At 37.1% G+C, this 20806-nt stretch overlaps 1 protein-coding gene and 1 long non-coding RNA gene across 3 annotated transcripts in view; both read right to left on the bottom strand.

Moving 5' to 3' along the window:
* LOC110461023 (neurogenic locus Notch protein-like) overlaps positions 1–20806 on the bottom strand; it is a 65955-nt gene that overhangs the window by 15311 nt on the left and 29838 nt on the right. The window lies entirely within an intron of this gene.
* LOC110461022 lies at positions 5345–13456 on the bottom strand. Of its 2 annotated transcripts, XR_002464076.1 has the most exons (4): positions 13209–13456; positions 11132–11272; positions 10260–10410; positions 5345–7165 (listed from the first exon to the last, which is right to left on the bottom strand). It is a non-coding gene; the product is annotated as an uncharacterized LOC110461022 (long non-coding RNA). The 2 variants fall into 2 exon arrangements; XR_002464075.1 differs by lacking the exon at positions 13209–13456 and having other exon boundaries at positions 11132–12813.

The raw sequence follows: 20806 nt of genomic DNA, 5'->3' as shown, positions 1-20806 counted from the left end.
GACGACTATCTACCCGGGACTCGTTTGACATGCTATTTTGAACAATTTGTTTTAGGCCAGACATTTTCCTTTCAATTTCAGTTCGGAATCTCTTAATTTCTGTGTCGACAATTTCGGTGTATGATGATTCGACGTTTTCTTTTTTTTCCTTTAGTGGATCAATGTCATTGTTCACCTCCATTCTCACAGCTGCCAATCCATCTTGAATTTTTATGTCAACACTTTTGATAATTTTGTCTGTAATTTTGTTTTCTAGTTTAGTTTCCAGTGTGTCCATTTTTGGGGATAGATTGGTTCTTAGAGTTTCAAGTTGTAGAGATAGTTGTCTAAAAGCACCGCTAATACTGTTCACCCCGTTCTCAACTGAGGGCACATTCGAACACGTACTTACGACTGGGTCACCTTTCTCCATGTTCGTCGCGGTTTTATTTACTTTATTGGACGAGCGGAGACCTTTTCTATTAATCCTAGTCGCATTCGGTTTAAAACCTTTTGGTTTGAGAGATTTGCGTTTTTTACTCTCTACCGTATCGTCCTCTCCTGACCGAACACGTTTCCTGGGTGTATTGAAGACACCATTGTTTATGTGTGTAGATTCATGAATGTCGGAAAGTGTTGTTAGGTGGGGTACAGGTTGGTCATGTATGAGCGCTGTCGACACGCACACCTTGTTACTGGGCAGGTGTGCGTTATCCTCTTTATTGCTGGTAAAGTTGTCGGACACGTACACAAGCTTGGGTGCAGCCATATGCATTACCGTACAATGGGACGAGTTCTGTTGTGATAATGGATCGGCCTCCAACACACTAATTTTGTGGTCAGACTCCATAATTTGGGTTCATATAACAAGTCCACAATAGTTAGAATGCAGTGCGGCACGGCAAATGTTCCACTTCAAATCACAAAATGTTCAAAACAACAAAATGCTAACCAACTTGTCACACTTCTGAAAAGTATGTCCACCATGCCAAGGGACGCAACTCCTAATCCTACCATACATCAAATTGCTGGGCATGGAAAATCTAATACAGATATGCTACAAGGATTGGCCTTTGGGTCTGGCCTATTCCCTTGGATCACATTTAGAGAATATTTTGCAATGATTGCTTAGATATCAAGGTGAGCGATATAGGCCTTCTGGGCCTCTTGTATTTGGAGATAACATCGTTATATTTGGTGACGGACTATCTATATTATAGCGTAGCTTCATCATTCATTGTTCTGTAATTGTATGGCTGTAGTTTTAAAGTTAGTATGCTTGTCCTTATGCTTAGCCAAAATGGGAGACGGACAGATGTCGGAAACACTCAAGAAACTTGCCCTGGTCCATACATGCAATGATTTCAAAAAGGAGAAAATAACACCTGACATTGTTGGAAAACAGTCTACATTTGAGCTGGAAATGATAGGTACGGTGTATACCAAATTCTTCGAACATGATGAAACTTGGAACTTAATGTGGAAAGGACGGCTCCGCAGACGTGTGTACAACGTTATGGCACCTAATCACTTGTGGCACATAGACACTAATCATAAGCTTGTTCGGTGGCGGTTTGTAGTAGCAGGCGGTATCGACGGTTTTAGTAGGAAGATCATGTTTTTGAAATGCTACGACAACAACAAAACTGCAACTGTGTGTCAATGTTTTTTATCTGGTGTATACGAATATGGAACACCAAACAAAGTCCGCTCAGACAAAGGTCTAGAAAGTGTGAATGTGGCAAACTACATGTTGTCAAACAGAGGATTAACTGGCATGATAACAGGGAAGAGTACCCACAATCAGCGTATTGAACGTTTGTGGCGCGATATATACGAAGGTGTTCTAAGTTGTTTTACAATTTATTTTACTGAATGGAAGATCAAGCGATTTCGGACTGTTTGGGCGGTACTCATTTACAAGCCCTTCATTATATATATATATATATATGGATGAAATTAACATAAGGCTATGTGTATGGACCAATGCATGGGATGCTCACAGAATGAGAACTGTAAAGACGTCCCCACAAGCGCTGTGGATTGCTGGGCAATTACAAAACACAGTTGGTGTTGACGTAGATGAATATGACTTACAGGACTATGGTGTAGAGGGTTCAATTTCTGATTTTCCGCTAGAAACAAGCGCAGAATGAAAGGCCCATATTTAGTCCTCTATCAGAACTTAATGACCGATGCATACAGATATTGACACAGGAAGTTGGTTCTCCTCGCATTAATGTGAATTTTAGAATTGACGATTATAAAACCTCTTTGAGAGGGATACGTTTATTTATACAACAGTAAATGATGTAACTCAAGTGAGAGGCTGTTTGTTTCATATTTAAGGAAAGGTTTGGTCTCAAAAATAAAGAACTAAACAAGAGCCCCATGAGGCCTGCATCGCTCACCTGGATATTTTAGTGATTATGGCAGAGCACTTTAAGTTATATACACATATTATAAATACTTTTCCCGTTTTGGGATTTACCTCACATTACCATGTATTGCACTTGCACTTTCCTTTAACTAGCATTTAGCTTTCTGGTTCGAAATAAGATTCAAAGCAAATTAAGTTGAAAAGCACTCAACATTGATGACCAATTGACTTATTTGATTGGGCCCCACACCTTTGCCTCTGGTGGAATTTAGATTAGCATCTGTATACAATAAAACGACTGTTTGACATGTGTGCATAATAACGGTAGCGGTAATAATGTAACACAAATACAATTTAATATAAAGAATATGAACTTTTTCTTATACGGATATAGGCAAAGTAACGGTACCTATATTCCTATATAATTGTATATTATTACATGGCTTACAGGTTACTGGGCAGATAAACTAATTATGTATCTTTGCATACGTGTACAGTGTATGTACGTCATGATTGTCGCTCTTTGCACAGAATGTATTATTCATGTATAATTATTGTTTCAATGTATGTATTATATATTATCATGCTCCTCATTTTGGAGGAAATAAAGATGATAATGATAGAGCAAAATGAAGAGTTCGCAGAAATTCCTCTTTTCCCCTTTTGGGCCCCGCCACCTCCAGGGGAGACGGACCCTCCATTTTTTTGACGGGCAAATGAAAATGTGTTGAGATATGGTATATAATATTGATATTGTAATGATTAAGGTTTATGCCCCTTTTTTGTATAAAATTGATTTCAAAGTGTGTTGTTTTTTTTAAGCCATACTTGCACCTTAATATGTGCAAATTCTTAGTTACAAGCAATAAAAGAAAATGAACAATGTAATGAACACACTTTATTTGTTATCAAATACAGTGTACAAACCATTGACATTTTATGCCATTCTACTAAACTAAAATTAATTGAATATGAATAAAAAAAAACAATTATTTTACAGACAATCTATTACTTGTATATTTTTATGAATCATGCTTGTCAAGGTTGAAATAAATCACATTTGCCAAGGTTTCAGAAATAGGAGAATCAAATTGAAGCAGCTCAAGATATTGGCACTAATGTAAAGTTCTTCCTAGATATCTACACATAATTTACCCGAAGTTGATTCCCAACATTTAAAACAAGTGAACTCGCTGTATAGAACACACTTGAAATGGCTGAAATACATATTAATCAGTACAAAGATTTATATTCCAAATATCTACTGTTTGTTCGATCTGTCTAATCAATGACCTTTTCTGCGATGTTTTTTTTTTTATATACCGGTAATATACTGTTATGCATTCAGGATTAATTTAGTCCTTGTTTATGGCAATAGCTAATTGATCAAAATAGAGATAATTACTAATGTTGGTAACTACCAACATTTGGCAACTGAAGTCACATTTAACACCAGTTCATTTAAATAATGATGTCTAATAGCCAGTAATTCTTTGTTTCTTTATAAGATTTTCTGGACACATCTAGAACAAACAGAAGATATATCAATTTCTGTGGAATATTTAACATTCTTTGCAACACCATGATCATTTGTGGAAACTTTTTGGTTCCTTGATCAATACACATAAATTTAGTACAAAGAAAATTGAGCTTTTATTGATCAATTCTAAATATTTTTTTATTCTCATGTAGTACCCACAAAACAAGTGAATCCAAAGTACTATGTACATACATGTATATATATCAACAAGCGACCCATGGGCCTAAACGGTCATCTGACTACTACGATAAGCAGTTGGTAACTCTATGTCCGTAGAGAAAATCAAAAAGCATTTAAAGCCAAATTTTAGCTATCAAAGTTCTCCTTTTGGGAAATCAATTAAACTTCGGTCAATTTTACTCCTGTATGGCCCTTGGGATATATCAGGGTCAAAATGTTAACATGATAAAAAAATGTCCATAGTAATATTCAACCTGAACAAAAAATAATTACTGACAGTAAAATATTTAAAAAAATCTTATCCATATCACAGGTTGCAAGAAGTTAAGTGGGAAATTTACAGCTTTCCTAAGGCACTCTACATGCATCATCGTAAAAACCTTTCAATCCACGAATATAGGGATTGCTACTACGATATCTGGTAATAACAAATATGGCACTATCTTATGCGGTGAGCACATAGTCTTTGCTTAGGTTTGCATTGGTTTATGGCCATGGATGGTTTCAATGATATGGATACAGGGGTTTGTGAGAAGTAAAAAAAGTCATTTGTTTAGGAATAACACACAAGGCATGAAGACCGACAGAATCCAATCAAAACAGGTCGCTTGATGATACCCTTGATCTCGGGTAATTTAATAATTTCATACTCATCTTTTAAAACATCAAAAATGTACTGCAACTGGAAGCAGAAATATTAGCATCCTTTCCCTATACTCTACAAACTCCACTAGAACTGTAAGCCAATGACTAATACCCTCGCTACCCATCATTTTTGACCATGGCAACCAAATGACAGCTATCGTTTTGAAAAATAGTACCACTGTACTTGCTATCCCTTAAGCCCCTTACATACCAATTTTCAGCTTAAATCAGATAATATCTCCATTTCGACCAATCAGAAGCTTCCATTATGCTTCCATAGTAACATTTCTGGTAACACCTTATAAATTATAGACATTAATAAGATACACCACTTGATCAAGTTTGAATGAAATTGATCTAAAGACAGATGAGCTATTGGCCATACCACAAAACCTTTGAAAAGTGACCAGGTTACCATGGCAACTAAACTTTTCGGGGGAAAAACCCTGCATGCACATTTACACATGGTCCCGAACCGAACATTCTTGTGTAGTTTCAGTGAAATCTGTGCACGGGTTTAGGAAGTGTTGTCCGGACAAGATTTACGAAAGACAGACATCCAGACAACCAGACAGGGTGATTCCAGAATAATGCCCCCCCCCCCCCAAACTCGTTGCAGTGGGTATAATTATAACAACGCAAACATATGCAAATAATACGCCTTTCCAATGAATTTTTGTTTGTTTGATATTTTAAAGTACCTGGTAGCCAGTGTCATGTCACCAAAACTTTAACCGAGAAATCGCCTGTGGAATATTAAGTCCCAAACACATAAAAAAAAACGAAAAAAAACCCATACTGTCCTTTTAAGACCCAACAAGATCATCCATGCCAAAAATTAGGACAATAACACATCATCTGACTGAACTGTAGACCACTGTAGAAACTTGCACCAAAATTTTAACCGGACGAACGGATGCAGACGCAATGCCATAATATGCCCGTTGAATTTCGACGGGCGTATAATAAAAACTATTATTACTCCAAATGTCATTACTCTAAATTTCTATCCATGTTACTATAGTTTCTATTAAAAACAAATGATATCAATATAAAATCACAAGTTCTTCAAACATACAAGTTCAAGTGATGTCCTTTAAGCAAACGTTTTTGTCGAAAATTAAATTCATAATAATTACTTGTTGACTTCAGATTGGTGAAATATTGTCATAAAAAAGCTTTAGCTATTTAAAGTGACACATGGAATATATCAACTAAAAGTTAGGAAAAGCTAAAACAATAGGCCTTACTGGTATGATAAAAGTAGAGCAAACTATATACATGTAGAATAAGTATATAAAACGATGCCCTATGAGCCAGTATCACTCCGACACCTGGATTTTGAAATAAAGTTAGTTTTGATGTTACATTAATACAATCAGTGCTTCACAGTGAGTACTGTCTTGTTAGTTGTCACAATATACTCAGAAATATCTAATTACTGCCTCATCCACATAAACTCAAGATTTCCAATTTCTAGTATGATAGAATTTTGTAGCTTAACCTGCACCCATTTTGCTTGTTAGGAGCTTTTCCCTCTGACAAAATCCCATTTAACCATGTGGGCTGATTTAACAATATATTGCCCAGACCCTTACAATATTTTTCAAATACAAGAGGCCTATGGGTCTTAATGATCACCCAAGTAACTGTAGCCAAGATAACCTTGACTTTACCCAATTTCCCTGCTCAGCTGCCACATCAAGAGTAAACACTTTTTTGAGTACAGAATCCGATCATTACCACAGGTATGGTTATTACTGATTTTACCTTAGTCTGGTGATTCTGAAAGTTGGTTGGTTGAATATATAATGCAATTTGATCTAATTGACCACAGATAAACATGTACTGTATAATCTTGGATGACTGACAAAGGCTTGTATGTATAAAAGAGTTGATAATGGACAGATGGACGACAAACAACCTGTCAACGCAGAAACACACAGACCATTACCACAAGTACATCACTACAAAGTTTTATTGAAATCAGTACTTTTTTCTCACAAATAATTATAATCTATTGTATATTAATTCTTCCTTGCATTACAAAACTGCATATTTTAGTTTTAATGCCAAAGCAGATTTTCTGTTTTTCACTTCAACAATGTATGAAAATCAAATAATGACATTTTTGTTTGTCCTTCAAAAACAGTCAATTAACAGGTATATGTATAACGTTTCTCAGCCAAGATGCACTGCCTTATAGTATTCCAAAATATTTATTTTGGAACGCGTAGTCGTACAAGCTAAACAATTGCTCATCTTCAGGCAATTTCACTGTTGTCGTTTATCTTGGTAGATATATACAGCAGTTGGAATGAAACTGGTACTCATCACTACAAATTCGATAGAAAGGCCAATGGAAAAACCCAACGCAGGCTCCTCGCTGGCTGCCGTTACAAACTCCAAAATCTGTGATAATGTCACACCTCCTCTTCCACCTAAAAAAGAGAGAAAATAGGTGTAAAATTCGTATTTGACAATAAGGCGAATGCAAGTATCAAACATTATAACCTACTTTTGGTACAGGACATAACACCTCACCTAGATCGACCCATGCCCAAAGTATAAACTATCTTCAGTGCTTTCATATACAATCTCAGATGCTTTACATTAGTTCTGCTACATCATGTGGGCCTAATCATCACTTCAATATTCATACTGGATGACCAAGGGTTATGTAATCCATCCATTACTTCTTGATGATTCTCAGATCAATTCCAAAATTGGATCTGTACCTTAGGGACCACGTGGAACCTATATAGTTTGAGAATGAGCCATCCAATACTTCTAAAGGAATAGTGATAATGGTCACCTATTGGCCTTTTTATTATTCACAATTAGTTCAACAAGAATTCCACTGACCTTATATTCATAAACAACATTGTGGCAAACGTAAAAAAGCATAAACATCTTGGAGTTTTTCTTAATTGTCATGGATCATGGTCAGACCACATCAATTTTATTTATGAAAAAACATGAATCTGTTCAGATCACTTAAGTATAAACTCGACAGGAAATCTTTAGAATGATATACAAACCTAGGTTCAATGTTATTTTAAAAAATAGCATATGTTGCTGGTCATTTCTGCGTTCCTTAAGTGTAACCCATCCTAGTTCATTATAAATGACAGCATGACTAGTACCCCTACGTAATCAAGTAACTATTCTAGCAGCATCTAGCTGGATGGATTCAAGAAGATCGGATTCTGTCTGATTACAATTATTCCACAAAACACTATATTATAAACAATGACTTAGTGACTCATGATATTCGACATCAACGTGTATTTCAAACACCCATTTGCAGAACTAGTATATACTTTAACAGTTTTTTTCCTAGTATGATGTCTCGTTGGAATAGATCTGATTGTAATTATTATAATTTGAGGTCTGTAAGCGAACTTAAAAAGCAACTCGTCCATCATCCCATTCTTCCTAATGCTGAGGATACATGTACACATGCTTTTAAATATGGAGGGACTAGATCTTTTAACGTCATTTTATGTCAACTTAGAAACCAGGCAAGTCAATTAAATTCTGATCTTTTTAGAGACCACCTTACTAATAGCCCATCCTGTATATGTGGCAACCATGACGAAGATGTGGATCATTTCTTTCTATACTGCCCTAGGTATATAATCCAAAGACAAAACCTATTAGATTCTCTGTCTCATTTGCAGCTTAACATTCAACTAAACCTACATTTAAATCTTGACTTAAACTTGATTGAACATTTAGTAAATAATATCAATATACTAACTAGGGGAAGTAGCCACCCTAGTCATGATCATAATTCTGCTATTTGTGTATGTGTTCAGAAATATATTGAGTCTACTAACAGATTTAATGAAATAACTGTTAATTATAGTCCCAATGCGTATGTATACATGTCTACATGAATACTCCTTCAACACGGCTCATGCTCTGGATTGTCAATGACTCGGTAAGCACACAGTGGTGGTGTGCATGGACATTTTAGTGCTGCCCAGTTATTATTATCTGGAGTAGGAGTGGTGATGGAGGACTTGTTGGTGTTACAAATTATTCAACTAATAATTTTTAATATTTACTGTATTGAATGAAGGTTCCAGTTTTTGATATTAATATATGTTGTAAAATATATAAAATTTGATTATTTACAAATGAGTATAAACACATGGCTTTCCATTTTGAAATATATTTTATATATACTGGTTACTATGTGAAGAAAAAAAAAAGAAGAAAAAAACCATATTTGTTTTATCTCAATAATTCTATTTTCTATTTTTTTATTTTGCTTAGTTCACGAAAACCGCTGTGCGGACGCCGCCGCCGCCGCCGCCGCTGCCGACATAGCAATACCTATATGTCACCAGCTTTTCGCAGGCGACACAAAATTTAAATAAACACAACCATTGACCTAGGGTAACTTACAATGAAATTCGAGAATGATCCATTCAGTACTTTTCAAGAAAGAGCAATAACAAGATTTTTTTAAGGACAGACAGATGGTGAAGCAAATACAATTTAGCTGTCATTTTATCATACATATACCTCTAATGATTTTATATATATTCCCTATAGCATAGGGTATGGGATGTATACTAATGGACTTGAAAACCTTCCAAAAACTCACCCCAAAACTTAAAGCGAGTTTTGATGCAAACAAAATTCAATGTTGATAAAGTAATTAAAGTATGCGAGCACCCTATTTACGTTATTGATATGCATAAATATTTATGCATTGCACAACAAATTTTGTAAAATTATCTGTTCTCAAAATTCACCAAATTTGACATTTTTACCCCAACCAAGAGATCCCAGAGGGATCATGGCGCCCACCATTGAATGATCTTTATTGGTTCTATGTAAGACTGATCTTTTCTCTACTTTTCTCTTCTTTTGTCTTTAATTTTCCCCTTTATAATTTGATAACAAGGAAACCCTTTAATGAAATATGAAGAACTTTTTGTGAAATAGCGATAACAAACTTCCCGATCAGACTCAACATTGAATACGCACAACATGGGACTATGGGAAACTTACATGCGAAGTTTGAGAAACATCCATCCAGTACTTCTCAAGAAATAGCGATAAGAATATTCAACTGTCAAAATCCAAGATGGCTGCCTGTCGGCCAATTTGTTTTCCCGATCAGACTCAAAATTGAATGGGCACATCTAGGGACTAAGGGGAACCAGACTACATGTGGAGTTTGGGAAATATCCTGCCAGTACTTCTGAAGAAGAAATAGCGATAACAAATATTGTTTACGGACAGACAACGGACGGATGACAGATGGTGGGCTAGTTAAAGTCCAGTTTCCCAGGATCCCCATTTTCCAGAGTCACTGGAACATAATGTTTTTATAGTATTCAAGAAATGATGATGTGTCGAAATTAACACTGTGTCATCATATAGCTATATACCAAGTTTGGTTAAGGTTGGACAAGTGTTTTTGAGCAATGGATCTATAAATTCAAAACTTTAAAGTCAACTCAAAAGCAGCACCATATAAGTCTTGCTTCTGCATCAAACAATGTTATAACTCACTGGCAACTTCACAAACATATCTCATAAAGGCAGCGTATACTGCTCCCTCTAGGATCCTGCTGTTGGAACTTGTCTCTGAAAACTTCGGCTTCAAATAATGTGTCAACGCCCTTGCTGTAAGCTTTCTGTATGCTGATCTCAGAAGGCAGTCCTAAAATCAAACATGTACAATAATTCATCAAGTATTTCTTTAGACACAGTGATTAATACACACAGATGGAACACTGATAATGAGCTATTTTGAACAGCTCACAATCCAATGATGGTGGTCTAAAAAAAAAAAAAAAAAAAAAAATCATTTTGCTAAAAATTCCCTGATAAATTCTAAGTTCATCCTCAAATTTTGGATACAGCAATAACTTGATTTCTCATCAGAGAACTATCATGTGGAATGAAGGTAGGTAAAGTACCATTCTGCAGGATGCTTAGACCTGAAACATAAATAGAGACAAATAAAGGAGGAATATTCAATTTCTGTCTGGATCATGGCATATAATCTACCTTTCTATATATAAACTTTGTTAGGTGAATCATATACTCTTGACCAAGCCTTTCATTTTCATGTCAATGATTCGACCCATGTAACCTTTCAAGTAGGTCAAGGTCATTTCTCTTTTTAACAATCTTGGTGCCCCTTTATTCCAGCATACTCCAGGCCCAATATCATGACCCTGTGACTCTCATTTATTCAGAAGTTGTTAACAAAAAAATAACATATTTGAACCCTGTGACATTGAAAGTAGGTCCACGTCAATCATTCCTGTAGGCTTCTTGTCCAATATGATGACACTGGCGCTCTTGGTTTGAATGAGAAGTTGTTTAATCTCTTGCTCTTTGGAAAGTCAGGCGGGCTAATAAATATAAGGTCTTACCAAATATCTTGCTAGTGGTCATGGTGACATATGGTCTTCACAGAGCAAACTCCTAAGATCATGATCAAAGTATTTTTCTTTGATGCCCATCAATACTAAACGGCAAAATTCTTTTCGTGGTCCACCCAGGTCAGACACGATCTAGAAAAGAAAAGCAAAACACAAACATTTGCTGATTTGAAAATAATTCCATCATTTGATTTCACATCAATTATCAGTGATAATATTAGACGTGGCCGACTGGTCGCTAGACTCGCTACATCTGGAGGCCAGGAGTATTAATTCAATTTAATTACAATACAAAATTAGGACAATGAATTAGTGACTGACTGCAAAGTCAGCATCGCTGCCAGGGGGGTGGAGTTATGTGGTTCTGTTGGTTATTTACAAACCTTTTAGCAAGTTTTTACAAACAAAAAAGGCTCAAAAACAGCCAGGACATAGAATTTACATCAGGAGACAGTGTGTTTTGAAAAGTAGGATAGGGCATGGCGCCATGCTACGCCTGCTTAGCTGGAAAACATGAGGTGCTGACATGGGTTTCATGCAAGGCCATTTTGAGATCACAAGTCTGGATATTTAATAGGATGCTTCAAAGAAGATACAACCAGGCCACTATAAAACATCCGACTGACCAGGATTTTGGGTGATACTATTCAAGGACCCCAAAAATAACAGGTTCTCCGTATTTGGTGACATTTTATTTTTTACTCAGTCAGTTGGCCGGGTTAGTAGAAACAAACACATTTTTTTTATTTGGCCTACTCTATTGCAAATTGTACTCTCTCCCCACGAGGAAATGTAAGATTCGGGGTCATAGAAAAGTCACAATTTTGGTTAAGAGAACCGTATTTGATTCTACCATACCTGGGTTTTAATTGAGAAGAAGATTTTTGAAATGTCAGTCAATTTGACCCTTTTAGGCCCGCCTCTCACGCCCCTTGGGGTGGGGAGTGACGATAATTTACAATTTTGGTTGACCTTTGGTCATGGAATGTTAAATGTAAAATTTCATTGAAATTGGTTAAGAACTGACAGAAGTAGAAAATGTCAATTGTTTTCGGACAGATGGACGACGATGTACAACAAGAGTCCTGCGGGGGGGAACAATATACGTCCGTCGAATGTCATATAGTGTTGTATACACTATCTTGCAATGAAATAAGATTTGCATCACCTTAGCTGCAATAAAGTAGCTTTCTGATATATTGCGAAGTGGTCCTATGCTCTCTAATGGAGCAAAATCAAAAGTTTTAATCTGTAAGATTGCATATAATTCAAGCCTCATATGAGTATAATGTTATCAAAATATTGCATAATTGTTGAAAAAACGAACCTTACCCATGCAAAAACCAAATGAACAAACTCCGTCTTGGGGATTTGTTTTTAGAAACGACCGCCGTGACAGATCACGTCTGATGTTATCTCAATTATACTCTCTATATATGCCATGCATGGGCAAATATAGTATTATTACTGATGCCGCCATGTTTACTACAATTTCCATATTGGGTCATGACACCCATATTTGGACGTCTGACCTATATCGGTGAAGAGACGAACTCTCCAACATGGCGGTCAATTCAGATTTCGATTACGCTTGCTACGTTTACTTGATAAGCACTTTAGAGTAATTTTACAAATTATATAGGGCGCTATATAAATGTTGTAAATTATTATTATTAGTAGTATAATTTAACGACATTTTAGGCAAAGTTTAACTTCAAGTTAGCCAGGATATCAACAGAAATAGTTCATACTACAACCTTATTTATGGATGTGGACCAATGTGCTGTCAATCAATTCTAAAATCGCCCCGGTGTGATTCACACCGGGCTTGCTCCATTACAAGGCATGGGATCGATTTAAAACCCGGCTGGGGCAGAGGAGGCTGGTTATTAATATATTAGTAGTAGCATCACCTTAGAGTGAATATTTAGGTGGCATGCTATATATAACCCTCACCTTTCACTACAAAGTCAATGTCTAATTTTCTAACAGTTTGAGGAATACAAGTATTCAGAGGTTAGCCTCTTACTTATTAAACACAACTTGATATCACGAGTATAAAGCCTACCAAGTTTCAAAGAAGTCGGTCGAGAAATGTTGTAGGAGATCTCGGGACAAAAATCAAACACTGAAATAAACAAATGGGAATATCTTTTGCAAAAATAGTCGAAGCAAAATGCCGTTCAGCGAAACACAACTACATATCATTATAATATATCCTATTAAGTTTCAAAGAGATCAGTCGAAAAATGTGGGAGATCTCCGGACAAAAGAAACAACAAATACTGAAATAAAACAAAGAGGAATAACTTTTTCAAGAAAAGTTGAATCAACTACATGGTAGTTCATTCAGGGACACACAACTGGATATTATGATTATAATGCATACCAGGTTTTCAAGAGATGGGTCGAAACATGAAGGTCAGGTGTCTCAATCGGCCACTATCAGTTACCCTCATCATTGATATCTCTATACTTACAAAAGACTATGCACAGCTTCGGTAGCACTTTCCGTCAGAAATGGCAGTAGTAACATGGCAGAAAGGTGGCCCGGTGAAAAGTTCGCGGAGACGCTTGTCAGAATCGTATCCAACGTATAACGAAGTTGTACAATAATGTAATGGTATGTTGCAATCATATCATGATGTTTGTGAATAATATGATGACGGAATGGTATAATGATAAAATATCGAATAATATAACGATTACACTAATTCATATAGTGATGATATGTAACGGTCGGATTCTGGCTGAAAATAATAACAGGAGGCAGCTCGGTTATATGCACCTTGTATTCTGGATGTCGGTGAATAGTGGGCTTCTTGTCTTTGACACATTTACAAACATTCCTCACAAAATGAGTAATATCTCTGGCCATGCAAGGCCAATGGAACCTTCCTTCGATAACACCACTACTATGTCTGCCCCTAAATGGCCCATCTTAGAATGGAATTCTCGGTAAACCAATGGTCTCATCTCTGGCGGAAGGCAAATATATTTGACTGGCTGGAACTGTGAACCTACGACCTACCGGATCAACACATTTCCTCTTTCAAGCTTAAGCTTTTTCCAATCCCTCAAGCAGGACCGAACACGCGGGTGCTCCTGTTTAAATTGTTTACGATCTGGCCCCTGCCCTCCTTTTACAGTCAGTTTAACTTTCTTCAGAATTTTATCCTTTCCCTCGGAAAGCTGCTTTTCTCTTCGTCGTTGGCCTACAGTGAGTCAAACCTTCCACATTCGCCATTACTTCCATAACAGCAGACATCTCTTCTCTTTGACATTCTTCCGTACACTGCCTCTGTAATTCTGCGACATCAATAGGCATTCTGGATAATGTGTCAGCATCAGCATTCATCTTACCTGGTCTGTAATTAATTTTAAATGCAAAATCTGCTAGTTCCGCTACCCACCTCTGTCTCGTGACATCAAGCTTTGCCGACGTCAGAATATAGGTAAGTGGATTGTTGTAGACATCAAATCCAGAAGAGTAATAGAGAAAATATCGGAAGCGATCAGTAATTGCCCACTTGAGCGCTACAAACTCTAGTTTACCGCTATGAAGATGATAATTCTTTTCAGCAGGGGTCAAAGTCCTCGAACCATATGCAATAACAGCATGATCACCGTTCTCCCTTTTCTGGTACAGGACTGCTCCAAGTCCGTCTTGTGCAGCGTCTGTATGTAGGATAAAGGGTTTCTCGAAATCAGGCCTATGGAAGGCCATTACACTCGAGGTAGTTAGGACATCTATCAATTCCTCTAGCACCTTCTGATGAGTATCTGTCCATTTCACAGACTGCTTGCAAGAACTTTTCTTGGATCTTTTGCTTGAATTTTTCTGCTTTTCCTTCCTCACCTTGGTCTCCTCCGTCTCTTTCAGTAGTTCCAACAAACAACCAACCCGTCTACTGAACTTGGGAATGTATTTCCTGTAGTAACCTAGAAGACCTAATAACTGTCGCACTTGTCGTACCGTAGTTGGAATCTCATATTTCAGTTTGTCTACTGCCTTCAAGTCTGCTGGGTTCATCCGACATCCTTTTCCTGATACCAGCTGTCCCAAGAACCTCACTTCCTTTTGAAATAAACAGCATTGAGATGGTAATCCTGATTCCTTTAGCCTACGTAATACTTTCTGAACATCAGTCAAATGGTCGAGCATGTACAGACTTTTGGTTCAATGCCCTATAACCAATGTCGTCGCAAACTTAAGTCCCTTTTCCTTACACACACCAATGGGCTCGAGTAAGGTTAATTATATTTCTTGATCCATCCCCGATTCACCAAATCCAAAATGTTGTCCTTTACGGGGGGAAGTTTACCTCACGGCAATATGGCGGTGGTATTGAGGTATAGGTCTTCTGAACAGACACATTATCATGCAGCTCTATATCCAGTTCTAAAGTTGGTGTTACACCTATATCATCATCGTTACGAGAAAAAGCATGACATTCATTGCGCAACAACTCCTTAACACGTGAAATCTGATCTTGGAAAAAATAGTATCATCAAGAGGAACAGGAGGCTACCAGAGTTTAGAAGTTTCAGGTTTTTGACCGCTTTTATCATACTCATCCTCCGTACTTACCGCTCCAACGTGTGCCCCTGTCAACAATTTGTCAGCTTTGACCCTACCCTTTGATACGTTACCTGAATTTGGACATCTCAAAGTTACAACTGATTTACTGCTGTCAAATGTCCAAGTTCGAATCTTCGTCGTAATGTAATGGGCTTACTGGAAGTGTTACTCACAGGGATACTTACGCTGGCAGCTGATCCCTTTGTTACTCTCACTAAAGTATCGGACATCTGCATGTTGTCACCGTACAAATGGCTATGATTTGGTACAAAAAAGTGCTATCTGATTTCCATTTGCACCCACATGAACCCGACACTTGATAGTTTTTGTACTGTTTCCTGCAATGGCAATATTCTTGCGCCCTACTTTAACATTGCAAATATGACCTTTTCCCTCATCATTCAACACTGAAAGTCTAAAACATTAAAGAGAAAAACCAATGAATCACGATCTTGGAAGTAGGTAATAACATTGTATCCTACTATAGGATTCTCTAAGTCAACATCTGTCACCAAGAAAGGTACAATTACATGTTTTTCCAATACACTTACTGAAAATTCCACCCATCCAAGATATGGCATGGTATCGCCACTTGCATTCTTCAGACACAAGTCATTTTGAAATAACTCGCTCACTGCTCTCACTGGTTTGTTAGGAACATGTGTTTTCAGCCACTGGCTGTTGACCAAGCTGACCTGATCCCCTGTGTCCCATAATACATCATGCTCACTCGTATTCTCGTCTAACACCAATCTTACCAAACACCTTTTACCAACCAATTTTGAAATTCTCTTTTGTCCCTTTGAACCTTTAGTTCATATACCCGTCCCTTTAATTCGTCAACTGTCTCTTGCACTCTGTTTTTTTCCCTTCTTCTAGATATGTATCTTAGCACATACTGGTTGCATACAACAGTCAGTCTGATTGGTCAATGTCTGATGACAATATACACAAACATTGTGACCATGCACAGTATGTCCACTTGTTCCTCTAGCGCCAGTACCTTGATGTGGGGAAGATCTCTGGACCACCGGTTTCCCATTATCAGCAGTCCTAGTCAGTTTCCCGTCTCAGCTGTTCCTGTTGACTTCAGTTCTGGACATTTTCTCCTTATACGCCCATTCTCGCCGCACTTCCAGCAGAGTTTACACCCCTGATCGACTCCTGACTGTCTACATTTTGCACAACCGCGTTTTATATTACCCCTCGACACAAACTTGCGCTCACTTGTTGATTTATCAGTGGTGTTAGACTGACCCACCAGGTTTCGCAGCTCAGTTACTTCAGCACGCAATGCTCGCATCTCCAACACCAGACTGGTATCATTAGAACTAGTAGTAGTACTGTCACTGACCGTCTTAGTCTTTGATGCAACTGCGTCCTCTGAATTCACAGACTTCACCAAGTTGACATTGGACTGATGTCCTCGTTTAGCCTTGCGTTCATTTTCCCTGGCGACAATGAGCGTCAATGTCTGTAGAAGAACATCCTCGTCTAAAAAAAAATAACTCTGGACGGAATCCTTGTCTCACAGCAAGATCCTTCAGACCGGTATTCACAGTTCGTCTAAACGAATATTTCATTTCACTTTCTTCTTCGCTTGCAAATAATATTATATTCCTCAGGTCCATGGCCCTCAATAGAAATTTACAAGAAGTCTCCTGTGACTCCAAACGTTTACCGAGTTGATAGTCAGGCCTAACTTAGACTTAGTATCCAGGTTGTCCACTTCTATTGCCAGCATATCAACCAGCCCTCTTAGCTGTTCCTCTGTGGCGCTGAACACCAACCTCCACACCTACAGCTCTAGTTCCTCACCCTTCAGGGCAAGTGAACTCTTCTTCTCAGCCATAATCCCGGACAAGCTACCAAGTGTAATGGTCGGATTCTGGCTGAAAATTAATAACAGGAGGCAGCTCGGTTATATGCACCTTGTATTCTGGAAAGATTATCTCGGGCATTATACAAAACATTACAATGACTTAACTACAACAACAACATTAACACTGGCTTCATTTCTGTCTAGGGTAACAACTTCAATAAAAGTGACAAAATGTGAATAAATGTGAAAGGCATGTGACAAGTTGTGACTAGCAAATAGAATGACTAGAATTATCTATAACTTTATAATCAACACACTGAAACAAGCCATTTAGCTGGAACATCTACCACAATCCTTTTGTAATAACTTTAAATGTGTGACTTAAATTAGTTAGTCACCATAGCTCAAAAACTGTCACAACCACTGCAAAAAACCTAACTGATCCATAATAGTTGTGCATAACTGCAATAACTCGCGATAACATGATCTGATCATATTTACAGTAATAAACAGCTTTATAATTGACAACAATTCAATCGACATTATTTCGACAAGGAAAATTAACAATTTCTGCTGAATAAAACAGTTATTACATGAAATCTTTCATTATACATTCATGATACTGACAAACACACATTTCACCATTATCTCTTATTAAATTTACGATTAATTATCCATATCTTACTCATCTAGTCATAATCTCAATGAATAACAACAAAATATTATGTTTCGATTTCATATCGCACATATACATTCCATCCCGTGTACATTGTATTATTCCTATACCAAGGGAGGTAACTCGCATAAAACAACCATTATACTAACAAAGTAGCAGGGCGTCAAAATACCAATTACAAAGTCAATATAGAGAATCTGCACTGGTATACAATACTGAATAACCTATGTTTCTATTGAATAACAAAATGATTCAAGAAAACAGTAATCTGAACTGAAAATACTAGGAATGAGGATATCTCCCTTACATAGGGTATTCGGCGGGAAAATGGCTGGCCATGCCGTTTCCCACAACATCAGTACCAATGACTAGATTTCCGTTGTAACACAATAAATCATCACAACTATGGAAGGGGATCACCGCCATAACTATTTTTTATAGAATTAGTTACTTCTGGTTTTGAATCTAATTCTATGTACATTTGTATTATTTCCCTAGTTGATAAGCTATAGAATTAGTTAATTCTGGTTTTGAATCTAATTATATGTACATTTGTATTATTTCCCTAGTTGATAAGTTATAGAATTAGTTACTTCTGGTTTGGAATCTAATTCTATGTTCATTTGTATTAATTCCCTAGTTGATAAGTGTCTTTTTCCATTCTATGTACATTTGTGTTTTTGTACTCGTTTACAAATCTATTGCGTGTTCGTTCCATGCTTAGCTAGTTTTCATTCCATGCTATGCTAGTTTTGATTCCATTCTATGCTAGTTTTACCGATCGCGATTTCATGTTAGCTTGTAGTATTCAATCCATTCCAGACCTACGTGATGTAGATCTGAAGCTTTCGTCATTTTTGTAAAAACAGAAATTCGAAACAAACTTTTAATTCAGAAATAGCTAGCTAGTCAACTAGTAAACGAGTAAGCCAGCGAGTTGAAATACGAGAGGTTTCCTCATTATGACGACAAGCTGCGCTGCGATCGTCTTAAATATACACGGACCGCTCCCCAACCGCATCCGGATCACCGTACGGACGCAATGTCGTTATTTGTTTACGTTTTGACTATTGTATTTTTAAGGTTCTTATATTCATTACTGCATAAATTAAATATATGTTCAAGAACATATTAATGACGCCGTCAATATTGATGTAGACTGGGACAGTGCGAGAAACATTTTAAGGGCCTGCACAAGAAGAACAATTAGACTTGCTCAAGTCCAGAAAATAATCAAATAAACCAGAGACCTAAATTAACTTTAGGTCTCTGCATAAACTAAATGTGAGTCTAATATTGACAGAGCGTAAAGCTTTTCTTCCCCACTCCAATACACACATTTAAAAACAAAAGTGAAAAAAATAAGCAAAGGGAATTGTATGGTAAGATAATGTATTCATACATCTTACCCCCTATATGACAATCTCACCCCACCACCAGCCCAATTACAATTAATTCTTTATCACCTGTACTGTGCATGTCTTATTCTTATATACGTTTTAGCTTAAGTTTGGAGAAGAGTTTGAAGTGGCTTTTGGGGCAAGATTACCATAGGTCAAAGATAAGAGAAGAATATGAACCAACTTCCTCCACCTAACAAGTTATTTTTAGAGTCAATCAGAGTAAACCATTATGTGTTTTTGTCCATACCAATGAAACAGGAGTTTTTGATAAGAATGTTCAATTGAAACAAAATCATACATACTTTCAAACCCAACAAAAACGTGCTGTCATCAATATCCACTGCTTCATAGACAAGTCCATGTCAAAATTTAGTAAATTCACAGACTTAATTCTGTGGTAAATTATACAATTGTGAATGGTTATATATTTCTAACAGAATAATTCAAATCAAATAAATAACCTTTAATTGCTCTAATATAATGACAAATATATTTAGTTTGCAACACTGAACATTTATGCAGCATTTACAATTACCCAGATATGCAATTCCCTTTTAAGGTTAAAGTTTATTTATGTGGCAGGGTTCAATTGTACATAGGATTAAGGTCGCCTTCTAGCTTCAAGCTAGAGCGAATTTTCCTTTAGCTCAGTGGTAGAGCGTCCGACTAGGAACCTGGAGATCGAGAGTTCGATCCCAGGTGGAAGCACACTTTTCTCTTTCTTGTTACAAATGGTGTCTGTGGCTCTTCCTGTACTGACAGGGAGTTAGAACATGGGTTGTGGTGTCCGAGGGCGAACACATTTTAAAAGGTTGGAGTAGTGTGGCAGGGTTCAATTGTACATAGGATTAAGGTCGCCTCCTAGCTTCGAGCTAGAGGGAATTTCCCTTTAGCTCAGTGATAGAGTGTCCAACTAGCCACCTGGAGATCAAGGGTTTGATCCCCGGTAGAAGCACACTATTCTCTTTCCTGTTTCATTTATATTTAAAATAAAAGAAAGGCACTAAAGTGTTTAATGAAAGGTCAGCTTAAGCATCCTCATCATGCATGCATGCATTCAGGAGTGCAACCCTACCTGCATCATTAATTTAAGTTTTACCCATATAATAGTTTTTGTTAGTGATATATGGACTTACACAACTTTTCTTAATGTGCACTGATGTACAATGTAGAAGGAAGTCAC

The sequence above is a fragment of the Mizuhopecten yessoensis genome, unplaced genomic scaffold (assembly GCF_002113885.1).
Source record: "Mizuhopecten yessoensis strain PY_sf001 unplaced genomic scaffold, ASM211388v2 scaffold10535, whole genome shotgun sequence".
Lineage (NCBI taxonomy): Eukaryota > Metazoa > Mollusca > Bivalvia > Pectinida > Pectinidae > Mizuhopecten > Mizuhopecten yessoensis.
This window is presented reverse-complemented; position numbering and strand designations above follow the sequence as displayed.